Source organism: Dermacentor albipictus, chromosome 9, assembly GCF_038994185.2.
Source record: "Dermacentor albipictus isolate Rhodes 1998 colony chromosome 9, USDA_Dalb.pri_finalv2, whole genome shotgun sequence".
Lineage (NCBI taxonomy): Eukaryota > Metazoa > Arthropoda > Arachnida > Ixodida > Ixodidae > Dermacentor > Dermacentor albipictus.
This window is the reverse complement of record NC_091829.1, coordinates 72,656,187-72,677,373: the sequence shown is the minus strand read 5'-3', so window position 1 is coordinate 72,677,373 and position 21,187 is coordinate 72,656,187. Positions and strand designations below refer to the sequence as shown.

Sequence of the window (21,187 nt, the reverse complement as noted above, 5' to 3'; positions counted from 1 at the left end):
CGCTCTCCTGGAACAACTAATACTACCCCCTATGTTATATTACCTTCAAGGCCGGGCCCCTCACCAGGTCTGGCCAGTTTGAGGTAACAAGCGCACTGCATACCTGGCACGCTAAGAATTGTGCCTGCTAAGTATTGCATTCCTACTCGCCGTGCAAAGACCTTAAATATCAAACCAAACGCCGTTTGCCGTTCTCCTGGCGGGCACCAGCGTCCCAGCCGGAGGGTCGACGTATATCGCGCAAGTGCGCCTACGTACATGGCAGCGCTGTGACGTCGTGCATAGTGACCCAGACTAAAGAAATTAGCCAAGCGGACACCATTTATTCCCATATGTAGGTTCCTTAAATACATGACTTGAAGTTAAGGTAAATAATGAAATGCACCCGCCGTGGTTGCTCACTGGCTAAGCATGGTGTTGGGCTCCCGAGCACGAGGTCGCCGTATCGAACCCTGGCTACTGCGGCCGCATCTCGAAGGGGTCGAAATGCGAAAACACAGGTGTACCTAGATTTAGATGCACGTTCAAGAAACCCGGGTGGTCGAAATTTCCGGAGTCCTCCCCATGGCGTTAAACTAGTTAAACCATAACTAAATTCAGAATAGGTAGGAGTTTGGATGATAACTTGTTTGTTCTTACTCAGTGCATTGAAATATCAAAAGCAGAAAGCAGACCGTTGTATGTGGCCTTTTTAGACATTACAGGAGCCTACGACAACGTGGACCGCAACATTTTCTGGGATATTCTGGAAGGGGAAGGCTTAGGTAACGATTGTATGCAGCTTTTGAGAGAGATTTACCTAGAAAATGCCGTTTGCGTTGAATTGGAAGGGATGAGGAGCGAGGAGAAAGTTCATATCAACAAGGAGCTGAGGCAGGGGTGCCCTTTATCCCCGCTCTTGTTTATGATGTACATGGTGAGGTTGGAGAGGGCGCTAGAAGGAAGTAATATCGGGTTTAATCTCTCATACAAACAGGCGGGGACAGTAATAGAGCAGCAACTCCCAGGTTTATTTTATGCGGACAACATTGTGTTGCTAGCTAACAAGCAAAGTGATTTGGAATGTCTGGCTAATATCTGCGGACAGGAAGGCAACGATTTGGGTTTGAAATTTAGTGTTAGAAAATCAGGTGTTATGGCATTCAATGGAAACAGTGAACAGACGGTGGAGATACAGGGCCAAGAAATACCTCGGGTAACAGATTATAAATACCTTGGTATATGGATAAACGAAGGCAACGGATATATGGAAACACAAGAAAAAACCATGAGAGTAAAGGGGAAGAGAAATGCAGCCATAATGAAGCAGAGAGCGCTATGGTGATACAATAGGTACGAGGTCCTCCGAGGTATGTGGAAAGGTGTAATGGTTCCAGGACTTACTTTTGGAAATGCGGTTGTTTGCTCTAAATCAGGGGTACAATCAGGACTCCACGGGAACCAAAGGTCAGTGGGTCGCCTCACATTGAGCGCTCACGGGAAGACTACAAATGAAGCGGTGCAGGGTGATATGGGCTGGACTAGATTTGAAGTGAGGGAAGCTCGCAGTAAAATTGAGTATGAAGAATGGCTGAGGAATATGGAAGAAAGTAAATGGGCTGGGAGAGTGTTCAGGTATCTGCACAGGAAAAACATTGATTCACAGTGGAGAAAAAGAACTAGGAAGCTTACTAGCAAGTATGCGGCCTGTAGGGTGGACAACACAGCAACAAAGAAGGTCAAGCGGAAAGTCAGAGAGGATGAATTAATCTCATCGGTGGCGGCAATGGAAAAGAAACCTGCCATGAGTAACTACTTAAGAGGAAAAAACGAAATCAGGAGAGAAACCATTTATGGTAACTCAAAGGGAAGCTCATTACTTTTCGAAGCGAGATCGGGATGCCTTAAAACACGCACCTATAAAGCGAGATATAAGAAGGAAGAAGAAGCATGTGCTTGCTGTGGTAAAGCTAGGGAAACTACGGAGCATGTTTTATTAGAATGTGAAGACGTCTACCCAGCGGTCGATTTAGGCATTACTGGCCTCCTTGAAGCCCTTCGGTTCAGAGGGAGCAGTGGTAAAGCAAACATGTCCGCAATAGACATTAGTAAGAGGCGACTGGAGGATTGGTGGAAGAAAAGTAGGGAAACAACAAAAGACGGAGACGTACAAAAGCACAGTTCGCAATAGGGGATCAGAAAATTTGGGCGTGGTAGTTCATAGTGTTTTTTTTTCTTTTTTTAATGTTTAACCTAGGTAGGATATTAGGCAGTATAGTAGCAAGAGCTTGGTGGCGCTAACCTCCGCCCCGTTCCAAAGGGGACGCTGATAACATCCATCCATCCATCCATCCATGAATTCGCTGCTGCATGTGCTTTTTGGTCTGGTGGCTCAGACCATTCGGTCATCCCGCCATATCACGTGGAAGTTGAATTCTCTGTTACTTGCAGTTTGTGCGAGTTTCGCGATAGAGAAAAACGAGCGGAGCACTACGCCATAGCGAAACTACTGAAACGCTAAAGCGTGGGCGGCGCACAGTTGAGCGAAAACGAAACCTTTCGACCACCCGTGTCGTTGTCGAGGATCTTTCAATGGGTACAATTTTTTTTTTCGAAAAATGAAATAGAACTGGAGAAGTAGCGTTTTATTTCGCCTGATAATACAATTAAGGAATGTTTTTTTTTGCAACGAGTGTTTGAATACAAGGGACAGAATTTTACTCAGCAGTGATTTCGTCTAGTCCACGTACTTGAAAGTCCCGGGGGAGCCTGTAATCATGCCCTGCATTTACCTCACTTTCTCGATTATTAAAGCTCTGTTCACGATAATATTGAAGCCATAGAGATCATTGAGCCTTAATCTATCAGATTAGCTTGATTTATTGTTTACCTTTAGTGTCCCTTTAAGCCGACACCGCACATAAGCCTGCGGAGGCACGCTAATAGGCATCCGCGCACTCACGCATGCACGTGCAGTGAGGCATGGCTCGTACGCGTAGAAGCGGGGCACGATCTGGGTCAACAGTCTCTCTGGCATTCCGATTCAAAACCAGCCATTCGCAACTGCACAAGAGGACTGATAGCACCCAAAGTGCAGAAGGTACTATCTGTCACTCCTCCCTCAAGGCAACGCCGCGTGCAGATCATCCGGGCCCGTGGTGGCTCGGGTCTGGCTGGAAACAAAGCCACCCACGATGTCGCCCGAGCTCTCGCACACCGGGCGTATCGTCCTTCGCCTGAGTCTTCCCATCCTGACCAGCCCTCGGTTCTGCATCGCATTCACGCGCTGTACCGAATGGTCACGTTCAAAGAAATCCTCCTCCATGACCGCAGAGAGCTTTTACGCTACCCCCCAGCACTCAAAACAATGAATGAATCTCAATCCACCACTTGGCGACTACTTCAGACTCCAACTTAGCCGAACGCCGTGTTGTACAACCGCATTTGCCCCGACGCATACTCCCCACTCTGCAAAGCTTGCGAGGCCCACGATGACCTCGATCACATTATCTGGCAATGCCCTCAAGCCTCACCGACAAACACCTACCGCACTAATACTACACGCATCATAGCTACGACCGAACATTGGGAGACTGCTGCACAGCTTGGAGCCAGAGCAGCAGCTCTGGGCTGTCCGGATGGCCGAAGACGCCACCAGAAAGCGAGGACTGGCTCCCGTGTGAGGAAGGGGGGACTGGAGGATAGTCTCCCGACCCCCGCCAGCCCTGGACCCCATCACGGGCATAATAAAGTTTTATCTCTCTCTTGGGCTGCCTCGCATCAGCGCGCCTGGCTTCGCAGCTATGGCGTGGTACATTCAACTCTGTGAATATATATAACATGCAATAAAGTGCTTATTCTTTCTTTTCCGTTCTTATCTAACCGCATTAAATATGTAATAATTACAATGACAGGTATCGAAGCATTTTGAGGCACTTTCAATACCTAAGTACGAAGTCGCGTTTTCCAAGGCGTCTATGAGGGCGCCCAGTGAACGCATGTGGTCGCTCTCATGGAGGCGCGTGTTTGTGGATGCAAGCCACCGTTCCTCGCGAGGCGTGGCAGGCGCAAGACGCGTAGACGCGAGCTTGCGCACGTTCGCAAGCATACGTGTGGTATGGGCTTCATACGGAACCTGAGGGGACGCCGACAGAGAAATGCGCCAGGAGTGTCCATATAAATGCTATCACAATAAATTGCGTCACTGTGATGAATGTTTCCAGTCCCAGTTGTTTGCAGGCTTCCACAATGGAGGGGCGCTGGATACGAATCAAAGTGTGCCGTGGAAGTTCTAAGGTCAAACTACACGTACGCCTGCCGGCGCGTGAAAGCTCGCGCCCCCGTGCCTTGTGTTTGGCGCTCCTTGCGTGTAATGGTGGTTCGAACCTACCAGACGCACGCCGGCGCGCGTCCATTTGGTCTGATTTTTGTCTTGGTAGACGTCGTTTCGTATATTGTGAGGGAGCCAGAGCACCGATAAATGTCTGGAGGACGTATACAGCTTCAGAGTAGCGTAACACTTGTAACATTAAACACAAGTACTTTGCTGGGCGTTCTGGTATGCATTCCTTCAAAACATTTAGTGCAACGTAGGGTAACGAAAACGCATGGAAGATTTAGTGCGCGTGATGTTAAAACTAATTTAGATCAAAGAAAAAATGCAGCAGCCGTGGAACCTTCCACTTCCAGATCCATTGACAGAATATGATTCAAATGGTACGCGACAAGCTCGGCCAGCGCCGGCACAGAAATATCGGCGTCGGAATTCGCGTGGGGTTCATTCGCAGCGTGTTGCTTTCATCTCTCCGGTGATTTGAGGTCATAATCACGCTTCGTGACCCTGGTTCAAAAAAAACCTCTCCTATTTTCTCGGGCAGCACAATATAGATATGAGCAGAAGCACCTTATTACTGCATGTGTGGTAAACATTCCTTGATCGACAACATGGGTGAATGGCGCTTGAAGAACTTTTGACTAAAAGTGTATTTCGCCCACGAGTATTGTTCGCTGCTGCTCTTGTGGCTGCTAAGAACACTGCTGCTCTGGACCCCTGTGAAGTAAAGTTGAGTGCGAAGAAATAAGTGCGTTGATTGATCTTCTCTAAAGCAGAAATACGGCCACGATTCGGTGCGGCCTCCGCTTATTCGATATCGTAGTTGATTTGCCGCTAACCATGCCACTCACCTCTTCGTCGCAAACCATCAACATAGCAACATTGAAGCACGTAATAACATAGACCTGTATCTCTTCGTTGCCTATACTGGGAGGATTTTTGTCCCAGTGTATATAGAGTTACCATTTTTACGCATCTACCGATTCGCAGCAGCCGGCGTGTCCTTTATCTCATATACCTCGGTGTAGCCATTATTTTACCTGCATTCGACGACTGCAGATGAAGTTCACAAGGTTATGAAATTATTGAAGACCACAAGCGCTGGCTTAGACCACATTTATCCTTGTAAAGTAAAAGTAATTTCGTAACAAATGTCCTCAGTCTTGGCACTAATCATTGACAAACTCTGCAGGGGTCTTTCCGAGTTGTGATCGCATTTCACTAGGAAATTACAGGCCAAGTTGTAGCTTTCCTTTTTCTGTTAAAGTGATTGAAAAGCTTTTCCACATTCCATATAATGCGGTACCTAAATAACTTTACCCTTTTGTTTCCTCAGCAATTCGGACTTCCACAAGGATGTTCAACCGAACTCACACTTATTATTTTAACTGAAGAAATCGAGCAAGCTATTGACGGAGGTCTAATTGTGTGTTTTGTATTCATCGATCTGACGAAGGCATTCTACACAATAAACCATCGCACACCACTTGTTAAAATCCCATCATTTGGTATATCTGGTCCTCTACTAAACTTTGCAACAGACTACTTGAATAACTTGTCTCATGTGCTACAGCCTAATGGTCATCTCTCATCATCCAAGCTAATTAACGTAGGGGTCCCAAAGAGATCAGTTTTACGCCCACCTTTATTTTTGATGTTTATTAATGAGTTATATACAGAGTATTATTGCCAAAGTCAAGTGCATATTTTACGTTGATGACATGACCACCTTTACATTCAGTACATCAATTGCCACACTCCAGTCTAACTTTAACACCGAGTTAAACAGTATTATTTATGGTGCTGAAATAATCATGTGCAAATTAATCCCAATAAAACAACATCTATGGTGTTGCATTCACAACGACATTCAATGGACCTGCCCACTTCTGTGTACATTGGTGATTAGGCTATACAGATTTCGACGAAGTGGAATTCCTCGGTGTCATCTTTGATACTGAACTAAAATTTCATGGACACGCCCGGTTACTTGTGAAAAAGGTTGCATTTGGCATCCACATTATCGCAAGGACAAGAACTTATTTTCCACCTCACGTCGTACGATCTTTTGTATTTTGCTTATATCCATAGCCATCTTTCGTATTATGCATCGTCAAGGGACAATACGTACTCTACGCATATTGAACGTCTGCAGCCACTTCAGAACCAAGCTATGACACCAATGAATTTCAGCCCATCTGATTTGTCCTACAGGTCTTTGACGTCTGCTATAGGTCTGACGTCTCTACTTTGACGTCCGCCATTAATTCCCAGTATGCTCTGCGTATACATCTGTTTAACTCATAACACAATGTGTTCAATAGCTGAAGAGAAGAAAACGCATCTGGTTTCAGTTGATTGACAAAATATTTCTCTAGAAATCTGCTATACTCTCAACCGTGCTCATGGCCGCCGCATTCAAATGGGGAAGAAATGCGAAAAACCCGTGTACTTAAATTCAGGGGCACGGTAAAGAAACCCAGGTGGTAGATGTTTCCAGTGTGCCACACTACGATGTGCATCAAAATCAGATCGTAGTTTTGACACGTAAAATCTAATATTTATTTCAACCCTGGTGTCTCAAAGATGTGGCCAACCGGCGTGTCCAGAGGAACGTCTTCAGCAAATTTTGCAGACATCTAATGAATTCGAAATATCGCAGGAGTTAACATTTAAGGTAAACTGTAAAGCCCCGAAGAATCGATGAAGCTCAGTATTGAACGAAAGTTGAAGACGTACTACATATTTATTGGCGCCAGAGAAAACCACACTACTTCTATGCTTTAGTCCAGAACACTTCATTCCAACGTTTTCCATCAAACCATTCTAGACGCACTTTTGACAATTGAACTAGGAGGACGAGTATATCCATGGGTTAGTAACTACTTGACACAAAGGTCCTTTTTCGTACGAATGGAAGATGGTCCGACTACCGACCACTACAAATGCCGAGGCGTTCCCCAAGGCGGTGTTCTAAGCCCTATTCTTTTCAACCTTGCGCTTCTTGGGCTGGCCGAATCCCTACCGGAAACAGTGAGTGTTTCAATCTACGCGGCTGACATCTGCATCTGGACATCAGCGGTCACTCGCCTGCAGGTTCGCGCATGGCTACAGAAAGCAGCAACACAGGCATCTGACTACCTTCACGAAAAAGGCCTTACCAACTCAACAGAAAAATGTGCGTTAGTCGCTTTTACGCGAAAAGCGATGACTCCTTATCCGGTGTGCATCAATGGTCAGCCTATCTCCTACAAGAGAAATCACCGGTTTTTGGGCGCCATTGTAGACCGGGACCTCACTTGGAGCCCTCATGTTGCCCACTTGAAGAAGAAGCTCACATCTATTGTCCACGTTTTCAAGTTCATCGCCGGCAAAACATGGGGACCGTCAGTGGGCGCCATGCTACAGTTATATCGAGCACTGTTCATCGGATTCCTACGCTACAGTTCTCCCGTGCTTGCTAAAACATGCAAGTCAAATCTTCGAGAACTTCAGAGCGTGCAGGCGCAGGCACTACGTGTTTGCCTAGGCGCAGCGCAGGGCCTCAACAGCTGGAACCATTATAATGGCTCAAGACCATCCGATCACGACTTACATTAGTACCGAAACGCTTAGAGCCCATGTTCGTCATGTTTCATGGATGCAGACAAGCTCTCTTGCGTGCCTGCCGGAACGACGACCACAGGTGTCCTTCTCCAACAAGGTCAGCATTCATCGTGCCTCCTTACCATCGGGTTTCACACCCTCTGCACGTTCAACCTCAGCTTTGTTGTGTTTAAAACAACCTCAAGTGCGTCTTATGGTTCCAGGAATAAGAAAGAAGTCCGACCTGCCTACCTTGGCCTTGAAGCAAACAGCTCTGGATTGTTTGCACACTTACTACTTTGATCGAATACACATATATACGGATGGCTCTTCCACTCAGACCAGCTCCACCAGCGCAGTGGCTATACCATCACGATCACTAAGCATCCAATACAAGATTTCCCACTTGACATCATCGACTGGTTCGGAGCTTGTTGCCCTCCGAGGTGCCGTTGATTATATTAATAACCAACCGCCTAATCGGCGGGCTATATTCTGCGATTCTAAGGCGGCCTTACAATGTCTTCTGGCATCTCTTCATCGCGGGTCATGTGAACCACTCGTGTCGGAGATACGAGAAATGCGCCATCACATGATCGCGAAAGGACACGACGTCGTGTTCAGTGTGTTTCTCCGGCAACGACCTCGCTGACGAAGCTGCTAGAAAAGCACATGAAGGCGCAACCCTTGTTTCAATACCTTTATCGCGGACCAACGCAGCCCAACACGTAGGCAAGCTAGCGCACTCTTTGACATTGGAGAAGTGGCACACGTCTGAATTCACTCACCATCGCTTGCATTCCCTCGATCCCTCTATGCAACTGCGGCTGTTACCAGGTCTTCCGCGCAATGAGGAAACAGTGCTGTGCCGCTTACGTTTGGGAGTCGCATTCACAAATGTTTATGCAATTCTGATTGGAATGGTTGATAGCTCCGAGTGCAATGCCTGCGGTGTCGAGGAAACCATAGAACACCTACTGTGCTACTGTGCTACTGTGCCCATCTTATGAAAATGAAAGGCAAGACCTCTGCGCAGCTCTCAATCAGCTAGATGGAAAGCCGTTCACCTTGAAGAAGATCTTGGGATCATGGCCTCGCATATCACAGCTACAAAAGGCCAGAAAAGCGCTGCTGCGATTTTTGAGAGCGACCGGATTGAGTCAGCGCCTGTGATCCGGACTGAGTGACCGAATGAAATCTCCACTGGACTTTCTCTTCTTTTCATCTTTCCGTCCCCCTTTCCCTTTCCCCAGTGTAGGGTAGCCAACCGGGCTCAGTCTTGGTTAACCTCCGTACCTTTCATTTATCATTTTCTCTCTCTCTCTCTGGTTAAACACACTGTGTCGACGGAGCCACCACTGCAAGTGGAAACAGCCCCCTTGGTACGCTATAGAAACTCCAAAGGTGCCCTGACATCTCTATAAAAATTTCGTTTCAGTTTACAAAGATTTCGTGCCAGTGCAAACAGCGATCACACAATGTTTACGAATATATCCGCAGCCTTCACCTTTATACAGAGATCTGCTTATTTCCATACGAGAAATACTAGTCTTCTCGTTTCGCTTGACGCAGTATATAAGCGTGTCCACTAAGTGGCATGATAGCGCGCTAGGGCATGATATCGCAATGATTTTAGCGCTTAACACACAGTAAATTTGAGCGAAAAAACGTGGCAACCACAAAGGGGCAGTAAGTTACTGCCTCCAATTTTCGTCAGGCTAACAATATGCAACATATGATGCGAAAACTAGGATTTCCACAGGCACATCCATAGGGTCAATGTGTAAAGCTCTTTTTCGTGTATTTTTGAGAAATATCGAACCGCCATATATAAAACATTTGGCTAATTTTGATCCTGCGTGAAAGAATGCGTTTGCAGCCGCCTCAACTAAATCACGCCAGCATGATGAAGGGAGGCTCCGTGTCTCGTTCATTGCTCGTCTCGTCTGAATCGCATCTCGTCCTCGACGCCTGCGCGGCGCGCAAAGTGGCAACATGGCGGCGTTCTTGCAGTTGCAGATTTCGGTGCATGGGCGCCATGACGAGGGTTTCCTCTAGAGTTACTTCCTGCTACTTACTTTTTCACCAGGACCAAGCCGCATTTGGCTGACTGCGTCAGAACGCCAGGCGCGGTGGGCGCGCCTCCAAAGTCTCTGAAAAAGTAACAAAATTATTTGCAGTAATGTTCGCGGTCAGAGATAGCGCTATGACTTGTCCCAGTAATGTTCAGTGCACGCGAAACTAACCACCTCACGAAGCCGAGTGAGGCGAGCCTGCCCAAAGACTACCGCAAAAATACTAAAATAATGTTGAGGCCCATAGAAAGCGTCGCAACCATCTCTTAGTACGAGTCATTAACTCAACCATGCCATGAGAGCTGAACTGTCTTTCGCTCACTGTACCACAAGTATCGGTTCCGTGCCGTAAAAGCATGATTGGTTGTAATGCGTCGCAGGATGCCAAACGAAATTTCTCACCTTGCTGTTTGTTCAATGGTGTATTCGCGCCCTGCCGAAGTGTACAAAGAACGCAACAATACAAGGCAGCATAAAAACCAGGCTACATCCAAAATATGTGAGTCACCGAAGAGGCGAACTTCACATATGCAGCAGGTCTCGCTCGCTTTGTTGGCGATTCTGGATCTAACGCAGCATGTGACGCGTACGTGGTGCCGCTTACTTGTCGCCAGGTAAAGCATGAAAATAAATCGAAAAGTATAAGTGCATTTATAGGCGAAACCTTTTAGCTTTAGCGAGAAAGAATAAATTGAAAATAAAACGCACTCTAAATTCATTTCACATTCTTTTTTTTTTTTTGCTCTGCTCGCGTCAGCTAACGTATGGAACGAACACTAGGCCTGACGTGTTTCCTGTTACAAATTTTTGCCAATTATCCCCATTTGTTCAATTTCTTTCCCTATGATTAAACGGGCAAGCCGAGAAAAGTCAACGAATTTTCGTATTGAACCAAGCGGGGACCAAGATGGAACGAAATGAAGTCAGAGCCTAAAGAAAAGTGCACTCTTGGTACGTTACACAAAAGTAATTTTTCTAAGCCCGCGTCGGCTAACAGATGCGTTTAACACTAGGGATAACGTATTTCCTGTTTCCAGTTCTCGCTGAATATAACTTCTCTATGATTAAATGTGTAAGCCCAGAAGCATGAATAAGTTTTAGTACGTAACACAGCAGGCAGGACTCCTCGACGGTTAATGGAGCCAGCTGCCTAACGAAAAGCACACTCTTGGTACGTTACACAACCTGCGTAGGTGCCCTGCGATGTCTACATAAGTTTCTCTTCAGTTCCCGAACGAAACTAGGTATACATGCATAGTGATCAAATATAATTGACGTAAAACACCCGCAGCCCGTGTCTTTCTACAGAGATCTTCTTTCCTACTATTGAGAACTTCCAGACTTGTCGCTTCGCCAAGTGGAGTATATTTGCCTGTCCACTACGTAGCTTGATAGCGCACTAAGGCGTGCCATGGTAATGATTTTACCGCTAAACACTGTAGAATAAATCTGCGCGATGTAGAAACCGCAAAGGCGTCGCCAAGTTCCTGCATCCCATTTCTGTCAGGCTAGCAATATTCAATATATGATACGGAAACTATAGCATTTACACGAGGATATCTATACGGACAATGTGTACGCCTCATTCCGCGTATTTTTGAAAGTTATCGAATTGAAGTTTAAAAAAATTTTTGCTAATTTTTATCGTGCGGTAAAAGATGTCTTTGCAGGCGCCTGAACTTGATCGTGCCACCATAATGAAGGAAGGCTCCGTATCACGTTCATTGCGCGTCTCATCTGAATTGCATCTCGTCGTCGGCGCCTGTGGGGCGGCGCAGAGTAGCCGCTTGGCAGCCATAGAGTTTCTCACTACAACACCTAGAGGGTAATCTGGCGCCACCGTCTATGGGAGTTTCTTAAGGGGACGCCGTGCCGTCATGGGAATGACGGTATATGTGTCTGCGAGGCTAGTGTTGGCTGGTGTTGTAAGAGGCTTCGTCTAAAACGTGGATATGGATACGCAAATAACGCGTTCTCAAAGTAAAATCTTCATAAAATGTTTCCATTCACGCATATTACATCTTTACTCACCCACGATGCATGACCAAGCGTAGAAAAGCAAGTACAGACGACCAATTGTGTCAAAGCGAACGCGAACCTTGTCGTCAGTCCTTGAACTTTAGCGACCCGCTAATACTTTTTACGTAACATGTAGTCGTACACACAGTAACAAGTTCTCATAGTTAAAGAAAACATGTTTTCACGGAATAATAAAGCTAAAACAGCTTTTCGCGTGCTGTTTTAGTAGAAAGTGAATCATTGTGCCAGACGGAACGGTACTTGCCAAGCGCGTCTTCAAGGTGTCCTGTCTCTACGAGAACGATGCCAATCCAAATCCAGAATATACCGGCATTCCCATGCATACCACAGTGAAGTAGCGCCAGATTTCCTTCTAGGTAATGTAGTGAGAAACTCTATGATGGCAGCGTCCTTCCAGTGGTAGATTTCACGCATAGGTGCTAGAGTGGGTATATTAGACAGCTTCAGTACTGCGCACGTTGCGTAAGCGAAGGCGTTGCGTACGTAAGATCGCTACGCTCTGCAAAGTGCGCAGGTGCAGAACGCTACGCGAGCGGTACGTGATGCGTGCGTGACCGCTGCGTACGCACGCATCCTGCTTCTTGCGTGCGTACGTGGGGAGGCTTGCGTGCTGCTCTCGTGGTTCCTGTGTGTTCGGGACAGCGCGAGACAAAAACAGTTTCGCAAAATGGCGCTGTCAAAGGCAACCAGCGGTAGGGTGTACTTTTCAAAGGCCTAAAGTTTGGCTTTGCTGCCTGAAGTCAACGCGCAGAAGCCATTCCTTGATATTGCATGCTGAGAATGCAAAACAAAAATAAGAACTTGAAAGAAAGTGTTGAGTGTGCACTTTTTGCACGAAAGGCTTGACATCCAGTGTGTGCAGTTCGTCGCAAATGACTGTGCCAACCCAAGATAGCGAATACAGAGTTTTCATATTTCAAGAGACGATTCGTGTATTGCATCCGTATTAAATGTAGACTCCTTTAAAAGCCTAAATAGAGTTCGCCGTAGCATGAACGTGCGCACAGGTTAATGGCTAAATATAGTCCGACGTAGCGCGAGCGCGCGCATGCGTTACATCACCTATATGAGAACAACAGCGTGTGTAGTTCGACCGGTGGTTCGACGCACTAGCGCAGCCAACATAACCGGATGCGACCAATGCGCACCGACGCGTCCGGCGCCGATCGACGCTTGCACGCGCGCTCGTAACATCGGACTATAAACGCGTCTTTACATCACGTGGCGAGATCAACAGCGTCTGTAGTCCGACCGATGGCTCGACACACTGACGGCCGTGGTCAACGCGTTCTAACGCGGCGGGCGTCTAACAACGTTCGCCCGCTTACGTACGTAAACATTTTACACTATTAAAACCCTAACGTGACACGCACTCCTACGTTCCGCAAAGCGCTTGCGTGCTGCCTACGTATCGTCGTGGCGCAATACTAACACTGTCTGTTAACCCGCCGCTCGAAGAGCTTAAATTTCAGAACCAAACGCCGTTTGGCGTTCCCCTCGCGGGCGTCGCCCACCCACCAAGAGAGTCGACGTATATCGCGCAAGGGCTCCTATACGTACAATGCACCGCTGAGACGTCAGTCATAGTGGCACATTACTTCAAAAATTATTCAAGCCGATATCAATTATTTGCTTAAACAGGCGACTTATATTTTATAGAAACAGTGATACACACAAACCGAATGTCTGCACGTTTTTCTTTTACTTCGCGCCGCATGGCAAGAAGGGTGTACTTCGGTTTCGTCTGCTTGTTCCTACGTCAAGCAGCAGCGCGCGCAGAGAACGAAACTATGTCGTTTTCGACCGTGTTGAAACGCGCAAAGCCGCCCGCTGTACGAAACGAGGCAGACGCAACAGCTCATGCGCGAGACCGTCACCGGATGTGCACCACTCAGAAAAACATGGGAAAAATAGAAAGAAGGCGCGGCCCGTGACGAACACATCAAGCAATCCTCCGGCTTCGCTATGGGAGAACGCAAGGAAATAATTTCGCTTCCGGACGCTAGACGGCGCAAGTGAAGAGAGTGTGTATTTTGGCGGTGACGCTCGCCTCCTGTAGTCACGGGTTAGAGCCATTTCAAATACTTCGATCTCTGCCATCATTCTGCCAATTTGAAGAAATGTTGCGGCAGAACGCTCCTTTGATGACACGTAATCACTTCCAATGTGTAACCAAAGAAGGAAAGAAGGAAGGAAAAAGTGGAGGCGGAAAGGCAGGGAGTTAACCCGTTTACTTAACCGGTTTGCTACCCTACAAATGGGAGCGGGATGAGGCGTATAAGCAAAATTTGCTATGTGACCGGTGAGCGCTCCCTTAAAAATGGCGCATATCATATGGCTTGTGCAATCTAAGTTAGGTGTGATTGCTTAAATACGAGAGTTTGTAAAAATACAAGCTCGCACTTTCGCCCGAAAAGCGAAGGCTTTCATTGTGATAGCAAAGTAGTAGACCACTACACATAATTAGGTTTGCATTTTAACGGCTACATAAGCCACAGTAAACATTCTCTCATTAATAATTTAGCAAGCACGATGTCACACCCGCGAATGCAAACATGGGCAACGCTATCATGAACCACGTCGGTCACATGACCCAAACTAATGGAAGCTCCCGCTCGCTTGAATGCCTGTACGACACGTGATATTAAGCGATCGTCAACACTAGGAACGCTGGAAGAGACCAACGCAAAGCGACAAACCATCTCGGCTCCCCGATCTATGCACCCGGCGCAGATTACCTCGAAGATACAAAAGCGCCAGAGAATGCGCTCAACCACACGAAGAACCATACGCAACCATGAGCGCCGACCTTCACACCCCGTCCCATGTCCACCATACCATGTCCACCCTACATACATACATACATACATACATACATACATACATACATACATACATACATACATACATACATACATACATACATACATACATACATACATACATACATACATACATACATACATACATACATACATACATACATACATACATACATACATACATACATACATACATACATACATACATACATACATACATACATACATACATACATACATACATACATACATACATACATACATACATACATACATACATACATACATACATACATACATACATACATACATCTTGTAATTGAGCAAGCAATGAGTATGTTTCAAGTCTTCCATAAGCAATCCGTGCGATGGCGCTAACATGCAAAACGGCTCTTTCCATGGCATGTGCAAGCTTATTGCTTCCGACTTGCAGTATCCACAAAAACATCTAGAGGAATTTATTTCTTTGTTCTTCGGTGGGGAATATCCGTAACCTGCAGAATATCGAGGGCCAACATCGAAGACCATCGAAGTCCTTCAGGTGTAAGAATTGATTTGAAGGCGGACTTGGGATCGAAATGCCTTAACCACCAGTTCAACTCGATCTCTATAAAATGAACGCTTGATACAACGAAACCTCATGCGCATTGTGTCATCTATATTTAAACTTTGAAAAAGTGACGTCGAGCTGTAGCAACCGTATGCTCCATCTCTTCTTACAACAAGCGCCTGAATTGGATAGATTATTTCGAAGTTATGTTTATAACAGGCCGCGCAACGTCAGCAATGTGCGCTTTGGGAGAAAATAGCCACGTACGGCTCGTTGAAACGAATATGTAGGCTGGTGAGGCACTATCTAAATTCTGTGAGCTTGCGCGATGATTTCAAATTGTCCTGCATATAACCGCCTGACTGTCGTTTAAAAATGACAGTGCATTGAATAATTTCGTGACGAATTCATCAATTTTTCAGACGATGAGATTCCCACCATACTAGCCACAAATCTTCAAATTTTCGCAACCGCGCTTTCCACCTCCGCGAAGGAGATTCAGCATTCATAAAAGAAAGTACGACATCTGTCTGCACTACTTTTATCGCAACTACAAGCTCTGGTTCTAGATATTTTGCATAGCTGGAGGCACTACTCAAAACCTTTAGACCCCTTGGCAAATTTTTGTTTTGGACCATCATCTGTAGGGAGCCGCGACGGGAGCGTTTTACTGCAAATTTATATCAAAGGGGTTCGTAAAAAAATGATAAAAATAAAATGAGGCGTTGCCGTGCTTTCAGAAGTCCATCTTCATCGCGAACGTTTACAATTTCCCAGCGTAGACTAGCGTTCGCAATTGTCACAGCCAACGACCGTGCCATCTTTCCCTCCCTCTGACATAACCTTCTCCATTGTGTTCCCCGTTCTTATGCGCGCCTTTTTCGCTTAATTCACCTGATTCCCTCTGTGCCCGCTCACAAATGCTGTAGTTAGAGAACCCGTCATGCTCACATCATTACCCTCGCTCCGTTTTTTCCCCTTCTATTCATTTTTTTGCTCCTTGACGAACGTAAAAATGTGGTATTTCCATTTTGGGTCGGCTGATTTGCATAAGTCTCGTGCCAAAATCACTGACGCTGTAGGCAGTGCATCTTACGCACAAGAATTTTTCGCTAGTGAGTTTCAGTCTCAGGTAGAGAGCGGGGTTACTAGAGAAGAAGGACGCCCGGGCTATGTTTCAAATTCCAGCCATTCTGGCTCCGTGCTGCCGCTTGATATTTTGCATACACAATTAGGACTGCGTGATCCAGGGACCCCGCTTGTCTGTTTGCCCCAGCCTGGTGAGGCACCCTTTATGACAATGCTCCATACGTTTAGGAGTACTGATCCTCGGCAAAATTCCAAAAGTGTCGTAAAAGTGTTTCATAAACAACGGTCGTGTTTTGCGAGGCCACGGATAATTGCGTCTTCTCGATTCACTGTATATGCTAAGGCTTTTGTAGTATATAGAGAATTCATATATGAACCAATTCAATCAAGAGTCATCTTTGCATGCGTAAGCTCGTTCCATACTTATATATGGCGCCGAAAAATCGGGGCAAGTGAAGTCATTGACTAAAATTAACTGAGCCAACATAGCCGGGCTCTCTTTCGCTCACTGCGCCACAAGTCTCGGTTCCATGCGATGAAAGCCCAAATTGGTAGAAATGCGTCGCAGAACGTAAAACCAAATTTCTCGCCATGCTGTAGTTCGAAATTGCGTTGGCGTCATGTCGAAGTGTACAACGAACGCAAGATTACGCCGGAAGCATAAGGAACAGGCTACATCTTAAAGATGTGGGTAGGCGAGCAGGCGAACTTTACTTACGCAGCCGGCCCCGCTGGCTTCGGTGACGTGTCGGGCGCTTAACGCATGCATATGACGCGTGTGTTGTGCGGCTAACTTGTTGCCACGTAAGGCAAGAACAATAAATAACAAGGAATAAGTTTATTCATAGGGAAAATTTTTTAGTTTTAGACGGAAAGAATAAAAAAAATAAAACGGTGTCTAAACTCATTTCACTTGTTCCCCAGTACTCGCCCCAGCTAACAGATGGGGCAAACAGTAGGTGTGACGTGTTTCCTGTTGCCAGTAACGTAATTTATGGGAAACAGTTTAGCTTTCACAGTTTTTTTTAATGCTCGTGTCATGTAACGGATGGGATGAACACTAGGCGCGACTTGTTTCCGGTTGTCAATTTTTGCCGAGCGTCCCCTCTTGTTGAATTTATTTCTCTTTGGTTAAACGGGTAAGGCGAGAGGAATGCAGGAATTTGAATATTTAACCAAGCGGAGACCAAGATGGAACTGTCAATGCAGCCACAGCCTGAAGAAAAGCGCCCTCTTCGTACGTTACGCAAAATTCATTTCACATTTGTTCTCTTTTTTTTCGATGCTCACGTCAGCCAACGGATGGGATGAAAACTAGGCGCGATGTGTTGCTAATTTTTGCCCAGTGTGCTTTCTTGCTTAATTTCTTCTTCCATGGTCAATAAGTTCTAGCACTTAAGCGTCCAAGTCATCACCGCCAATGGAGCCGTCTCAAAAGAGAAGCGCACTCTTTTTACGTTAGACAAACTCCATACGTGCCCAGCGACCTCTACCTAAGTTTCTCTTCAGGTCTCGAACAGAACTGTGGTTATGGAAAGGTTGATCAAACTATGTTGATCTGAAATATCGGTCGCCCATGTCTTCATATGGAGACCTCCTTTTCTCCTGTGACGAGTGCTAGTCTTCCCGTTTCGCTATGTGGAGTGCATTTGCCCTTCCACTACGTAGCTTATTGGCGCACTAAGGCATGACATCACAATGCTTTTACTGCTAAACACATTATAGTAGATCTGCGCGAAGTGGCATCCGCAAAGGCAGCGCCAAGTTCTCGCCTACCAGTTCTGTCAAGCTCACAATAAATGATCCGAAACCTAGGATTTACACGAGCCCGTCCATACAGAAAATGTGTAAAGCTGATTCCTTGTATTTTTGAGAAATATCAGATGGCCACTTATAAAATATTTAGCAAATTTTTACCGTGAGTTAAATGATGCCTTTGCATGGCTCTGAAATAGATCATGCCACCATAATAGAGAGCTTGAGCAGAGCGTTTACGGTCCGCTCCGCTGAGACCGGCGTACCATAACAAATTTGCACATATCCACTGAGCAGAACGCTACCGAGAACACATACGCGCCTGCGCACAATGCTTATTGCAGCAGCGGAACATAGAACGATGCCCAAGTTCCGTGAGGAATTCGATTTTGCGAAGCGTCAGGGTGCGTATAATTGCTGCCTTTGTCGTTTTACCGCACAGCAGAGAGCACGTAACTGGCGTCTCTGGGGGAGGGTCTTGTTACATAAGCGAAGTAAGTGCATTCCCACAGTCAAATTTGCGTGGGGAGGGGCGCAAGCAGCGCTCTGCTGAAGCTCTCTAATGAAGGGAGGCTCGTTATCGCGTTGATTGCGCGTCTCGCCTGAATCGCATCTCGTCGTCGGCGCATGCGTGCTGGCGCAAAGTTGCCGCATGTCGGCGTTCTTGGAGTTGCAGATTTCGCGGCCCGGGCGCTGGAGTTGGTTTTATTAACTGTACAGATGAACGTGGGAGCCTGTTTTCTGCGTGACGCCAGCCGCGGCAGCTTAGTGCGCAAGGCGTTTTACTGCTAAGCTCAAGGTCATCCATTCAATCGCGCCCGCGGCGGCCGAATTTCGACGGGTACGAAATGGAAAAACAAGGCGTAAAAAGAAACAAAAAGAACGTGCATGTACATGGATTTAGGTGCACGGTAAGGAACCCCAAATTGGTAAAATCACTCTGGGTCCCTCATTATAGCGTGCCTCTTAATCAAACCGGCAGTTCAGCGCATAAAACCCGATATTACAATTTCTAGCGTTGTGAGCAAGCAAAGTTTCAAAAGCGTCAGTTTCAGCCACTATATGCATTGCGTGGGCTAGTGCTCTTATCCCACTCTTTGTCCGCTCCCTCTCCCTTCTGCTCACTAAGGCGGAGGAAGTTGTGGTTTCAAGGCTTCGGGCCGGGGCGGCCCTTACACCGGCTGTGGTGTCAAAGTGAAACTGGTCGCATTTAGCACTAGATACCACGTGCCCAGTTTGTTAAGTCAAAGAAAAGTATCTGCAGATGAAGCGTACCACCTAATTTGCAGAATCCCAGGCTTACAATCGGAACGCTCGCTTCTCCTACGGCAAGCTTGCCTCAGTCGGATACATGACAAGACAATCCACAAAGCACTGCTTCAATTATTATACAACAAAGGCCTCAAGCGAAAACGATGTCCTCGAACACATTTGGGGTGTTTATCAACAATGTTTCCGAGTGCCTTGCGAAATTTCGACGCCACGTCGAGTTTGCATGTGCCGAAAATGGAGCCCATCAAATGTACAATACATGTTCAAAATGTTAAGTTTGCAGCTGTGGTTACATTTGTAAAGCAAGCTGGTACCACACTTTGTCCCTCATTTTAATTTTACGCATCTTTTGTACTACCAGTATACTGCCCTTTCATTTTCTTGTGTGCATATGCTAGCACACGGGTTAGAAACGTGGCAAGCAGGTACAAGATTGATGTTGTCTTTAGTGTGGGACACAAACTTTGTCAGGCTTGCCAAGCTGTCCGCAAAATAGTGAACGGAGGGTCAAATGACAAACCTGCAGGATGTTCTGTTAACCAAAAGAAGTACGTGAATTGCAAAACTCAAGTTGTTTATAAAATACCGTGCTCATGTGGAAAAATTTACGTAGGGCAAACAAATATATATTTAAACATCAGGATCCACGAACGTGCGCTCAAGTAAGTATGCATGTATAAACAATGGCATTGGTTCACATTCAGTGGTTCATTGCCACTTACGATTGTGTAAGCCCAATTTTAATAAAACGGATTTTGTACAGGTATAGAGCGCAAAAAGAAGTGAAATAATGGATGCCTTTTACATGTTTTTCGAGGGTGACAGATACAGGAGCCAACCCTCGATAGCTTTGTCACAGCTATGTAGTACGGAATTCTTTACTTAGCTGAAATGATTGCGAACGATCCTTACTAGCGTCCATCGAATCATTGCCACGTGCACTTTCATAAAGCAAGACGCAAGACGCATTCTAAATGAGGAAATAATTTTTTGCTCTATATAAATGCTTGCTCCGGGCTTTTTGTCCATTCATCCAACTTTTGACACCAGGTAAGCAGCAGTTGTTCTAGTACGAACCTCCACTGGACTGCATTTGCTGCAAAAGTTACAAGCATGTGTCATTTTTGTCTTTAGACCTTTTAGGAAAACTGCGCGTAGAAGCGAAGGGCGCGAAAGTCGTGAATGGGCGGCATTAGAAGCCAAAGCAATCCACTTCTGCGTACACATGGCGTAGAGAATACCCGACGTTAGTTTGGGCCATAGCGTTTCATGCAATAAAACTCACAGGGTCTGTCGTGGTACCTCTAAAACGAAGGCGAAAGACCATGTGCCGATACATGAAAGAGGAACACATAAGCTACATATTGAACTTGATACATTTACTAATCCTCCTCATTCACTTAGTCACTCCCTTATTACCCTCCGCGTACTTCCCTTAGTCATGCCTCTTAATCACGAAGGACGCAGTTGCTACTCGCACCCTAGATCATGGGTTCGAGCGCCTTAGCAGTGTCCTAATTAACTGTGCCTGAGTTAACCTCGCATTTATTAACACCAATGGTCGTGCGTTCGACTCTCAAAAAGGACCATGGTTATACCCCTGCGAAATATCGCGCATTCTCAGCCCTAATTAACGCCAAAGGTTGCACGTTCAACTCCCACCAAAAGTAGAGGGCTCGTAGCATTT

The 21,187-nt window shown here is 46.2% G+C and overlaps 1 long non-coding RNA gene across 1 annotated transcript in view; it reads right to left on the bottom strand.

Annotated features, from left to right (window-relative positions):
* LOC139049413 (uncharacterized) overlaps nucleotides 1–21,187 on the bottom strand; it is a 71,810-nt gene that overhangs the window by 14,941 nt on the left and 35,682 nt on the right. Inside the window, exon 2 of the long non-coding RNA XR_011508220.1 lies at nucleotides 9,976–10,050. This is a non-coding gene — a long non-coding RNA (uncharacterized lncRNA). The remainder of the gene's footprint in view (nucleotides 1–9,975; nucleotides 10,051–21,187) is intronic.